General features: G+C 47.6%; 1 pseudogene; it reads left to right on the top strand.

Moving 5' to 3' along the window:
- The first annotated feature begins 2,304 nt into the window (after window positions 1-2,304).
- Window positions 2,305-2,682, top strand: LOC116746629 (annotated as a pseudogene).
- The last annotated feature ends 2,030 nt before the right edge of the window (window positions 2,683-4,712 follow it).

Raw genomic sequence — 4,712 nt, 5'->3', positions numbered from 1 at the left:
ATTTTTTTAAAGCCTGTGTGCATCTGCTGCTTGCATATGACCGTTTGAAAGTTGACAAAGCAGGCAATCCGAGTTCTGGTCCTATTCTCCCCTCCTCTGCTACAGGATTATCAGTTTCTCAGACATCAAATGAGGAGCTGGTGCATAAGCCAGAAGAGGGGCGGTAATCAGAGCCCTTGGGAGGGGTTTCCCCGAACACTCTTCTCGTCCTCTGAGCTCCTGGCACTTGATGTTTATCCCTTTTCCACAATAATTATGTTTATTCAACCTCTAAAGTCAACTGGAGGAGACTTGGGGGCATCTTTATGGAGGTTGGGGCAAGTTTTTATTACATTTTCTTTTACATAGGACGATGAGAAGATGCAGAGTAAGGGCAATATTGGGAAGCCGGTCTCCACCATGTGTTCAGTAACATCCCACCCTGCGTTCTGACAGTCCTTGGATCCTAAACTTGATCAAATATTTCGAGCCTTTCTCCCCAAACCGGTTGAAAACTTTCCCATGGTTAGGGACCATAACTTATGTGTTTTTTGTTCGTTTTCTTGGCTGGGGTGTTTGGTTTGGAGTGTTTTGTTTGTTTGGTTTTTTCCATTCTCCACAGAGCATGATACAGAGTGGCTTGATAACCAACTGCTGAGTAAGACAGGAGTCCCGTCCTGTCTTGGTGAGGGGTCCTGCAGTGCATGTGTTCATAAGGGGAACGGATTTATTTTAAGAGAGAACACAAAGAGCAGGATGACGGTGGGGAATTTTGGTCATAGGACCCGAGGAACTGCTTGTGTTCCACCACCCCCGTTTCTATTTTTTGCTGGTCGTTTTGTCCTGTTCCTGGCGACATCACTGTGTTAGGAACCAGAAAGCACCAAGACCTCAGCTATCCTGTGCCCCTGCTGTCCTGGGTGACCTTGAGAAACTCAGATATAATAGTTTAGCTTCATTTTCTCCCCGGTAAGATACAGGGTTGGACCAGCTGACTGCTATGGGCCCTTCTCGTGCTAAGATTGCAGATTTCACAACTGTTTACGAGTAAGTGGGCACACTTGCCGGGGTTGCTGGGGCCCTGTGCTGCCCTCGGAGGAGAGAGCGGCGTTGCTCAATATGGAAGGAAGGAGGAATAATAGTCACGCCAGGTGGCAGAGGGCCGAGCTGGGCAACAGATGTGAAAAGGGAAGTAAAATAAAGCGCGAGTCAACTGCAGGTGGAATAATTCATGAGGAAAAGAGCACCTCCGCCCACATCACTTCAGGTGACTTTGGTAAGAGGAGCCGTTGGTCTGCAGCCTGTGCCCATGGCAAAGCTCAGTAATTCTAGAAAACAGTAACGATACAATTCCCATCAAAGTCACTGATTTGGAAGAGGATCGCTGGTAACTAGGTGGGGCAAAAAGCCAATGAGCATCTGGTGCGAGGGTTGAGAGGGCTTGAGGGGAGAGCTGGAAAGCAGATTATGTTATAATTACCAGTCATGGGGGACTGGCTCCCGTGCTCAGCGGCCCAGTGCACTTGTTCACGTATCTCCACTTTGGAGAATGCCCCTCCCTACACCCCGGCTCTCTTGAGAATGCCCTTTCTCCCGCCCAACTCTGGTTCCAGAGGGGAGTCTCCGTGTTCTCCCTGGTACCGTCACTTGGTCACCAATGGATCCCTGCTTTAATTTGAGCCCATCACCCTGTCCCACCTACATGGCTTAGTTGATTGGTCCAGGAGTGGGTCTATGACCCACGTCTGTCCACGTCCAGGGCCAAGGACCTAAAGGGACCACTTTGATACAAGCAAGGTGGGTCTCTCAAAGGTGACTGAGGCCATCAGAATGGCCATAGATGCTTTAGATCCATTGAGACGAGTTCTAGACAATGGGCATGCAGTCCAACAATTTGTACCGGCGTCCCTGGCCCCTGGCTGCCCTTGTTTCTGCTCCTGCAGCTTCCATGGGTGTACAAGTTTACTTGGACCTCTGCCTCATCTTTCTTCTTTTGCGCGTCAGCCTGCACGTTTTCTTCTTCCTCCACTTGGCTCTCATGGCTCGGAGGTTTCTCAGAAGATGGCGCTAAGGCCGAGAGAGCCTAGAGCTGAATTTAAACATCCAGGTCCTCTTGGGTGTGTCGAAGTTGGGTGTGAGATTACCTATGGCTGGTGAAGAAAGTTGCTCTGAGAAAATGAAGCCCCCAGGTTAGGAAAAAACAGTATATTAAGAGTTGCAGGGGCTGGATTTCCCCTGGTGGCCCAGGGGTTAAGAATCCGCCTGCCCTTTTTGTCCGACACCTTAGCGAGGCGCAGTGGTACCAGTTGCTCTCCCGGCTTCGCTATGCCGCCCAAGGACAACAAGAAGAAGAAAGATGTTGGAAAGTCAGCCAACAAAGACAAAGACCCAGTGAACAAATCTGGGGGCAAGGCCAAAAAGAAGAAGTGGTCCAAAGGCAAAGTTTGGGACAAGCTCAATAACCTCGTCTTGTTTGACAAAGCAACATATGACAAACTCTGTAAAGAAGTTCCCAACTAGAAGCTTATAAGTCCAGCTGTCGTCTCTGAGAGACTGAGGATTCGTGGTTCCCTGGCCAGGGCAGCCCTGCAGGAGCTCCTTAGTAAAGGACTTATTAAACTGGTTTCAAAGCACAGAGCTCAAGTAATGTATACCAGAAATACCAAGGGTGGAGATGCTCCAGCTGTTAGTGAAGATGCATGAACAGGTCCCACCAACTGTATATTTTGAAAAATAAAACTTTATTAAAAAAAAAAAAAAAGAACCTGCCTGCCAATGCAGGGGACACAGGTTTGAGCCCTGGTCCGGGAAGATCCCACATGCCAGGGAGCAATTAAGCCTGTGCGCCACAACTACTAAGCCTGTGCGCCACAACTACTGAGCCTGTGCTCTAGAGCCCACGAGCCACAACTACTGAAGCCAGGGCACCTAGAACCTGTGCTCCACAACAAGAGAAGCCACCGCAATGAGAAACCCGCGCACTGCAATGAAGACCCAATGCAGCCAAAAATAAATAAGTTAAATAAATAAAAAAATAAATTTAAAAAAAAAAAGAAAAGAAAACATGTATGGAGTGCTGTCTTTGGGGTGGGCCCTATTCTAGGTGCTCGGGAAAAGAGTCCCAGGCTCCCGGCGCTCATATGAGCAAGGAAACCTATGAGTAAGTGACAGGCAGAGGAAGTGACATGGGAAGAGCGGAGAGCAATGGGGATCCGAGGTGGTGAGGGAAGGATTCCCCCAGGAGGTGACAGCGGAGCAGAGACCTGCAGAAGTGAAGGAGTGAGCCATGCAAGGATGGAGAGGAGGGATCCAGGCCACGGCAACATAGGTCAAAGGCCCCGTGTGACGCCGAGTTCCGCTTGTTCAAGGAACAGCAAGAAGGCCCTTGCTGCAGGAGCGAGCGTATCCCCCATACAAGGGGAATGTCTAGGAGATGAGGTCAGAGACGTGCGCGGGGCCACATTACATGCAGAGCTGGGAGCGTTCACACCTGACATGATGAGCAGGCTGCACCTGGGGCAATGCATTGACTGAAGTGTTTGGGTCTTTTGCCTGTTTTATCTCTTCATAACCATATTCAAAGGTAGCCTTGGGTCCCATGGTGGCCAGTCAGCTCTCCCACCTGTGCCCCCAGCTGCCCAATGCCCCTCCCCACAATCATCTTTGACAGCTTCTCGTGTGTCTTTCCAGAGATATTCTGTGCATCTGTAAGAACATTCTAATACATTTTTAACCTCCTGTTTTACACAAATGTTAACATATTATTTACAGTGTTCTCTATTTTATAAGGAATTTTGGAAGAGTGGGCTAAGGATTAATCAGGAATTGAATAAAGATGGCAGAACAAACCCATACTTTAGCCTCTCCCTCCTGCTTCCCCAGAAATGTCAGTAATTGGAAGTATTGTACTAGCGACTTTAAAATAACGGCCTTAGTGCTGTGATTCAAAAGCTTTGTGCAGCCACACGGATGGACCTGTCATGCTGAGTGAAGTAAGTCAGACAGAGAAAGACAGACATCCTATGATACCGTGTATATGTGGAATCTAAAAAAATGGTACAAGTGAACTTATTTACAAAACAGAAATAGAGTTACAGATGTAGAAAATAAACTTATGTTTACCAGAGGATGGGGGGGGAGGGAGGGATAAACTGGGAGACTGAGACTGACATATACACACTACTACACATAAAATAGATAACCAATATGAACCTGCACAGGGAACTCTACTCAATACTCTGTAGTGACCTATACGGGAAAAGAATCCAAACAAGAGTGGATACATGTATATGTATAACTGATTCACTTTGCTGTACACCTGAAACTAACACGATGTTGTAAATCAACTATATTCCAATAAAAATTTTTAAAAAAAAGCTTTGTGAAATCTAAATTCAACCAGCAATCTATATTTACAACCCCATCAGGCTCTTTCTTCAGGGTCCATGACTTCTTGTTTAGGAATGCTGGAAAGGGCAGAAAACTCCGGAAACTAGGGTTCAGGCTCTTCTGGCTTGTCACTAACTTTGTGTGTGACCTTGGATAAGCCACCTCAGAAACTGAAAGAAGGGAGGGAGGGAGGGAGGAAGGAAGGATCAGTTTGGGCTTAGTCTTTCCTGAGAGTGGAAGTGTGTGTGTGTGTGTGTGTGTGTGTGTCGGGGTGCACACACGCGCGCGTATGTGTGTATGCAAACGTGCGATAATGAACAAAAGGGACAAATCTTGTGCCTTCA

The sequence above is a fragment of the Phocoena sinus genome, chromosome 21 (genome assembly GCF_008692025.1).
Source record: "Phocoena sinus isolate mPhoSin1 chromosome 21, mPhoSin1.pri, whole genome shotgun sequence".
Taxonomy (NCBI): Eukaryota; Metazoa; Chordata; class Mammalia; order Artiodactyla; family Phocoenidae; genus Phocoena; species Phocoena sinus.
This window is presented reverse-complemented; position numbering and strand designations above follow the sequence as displayed.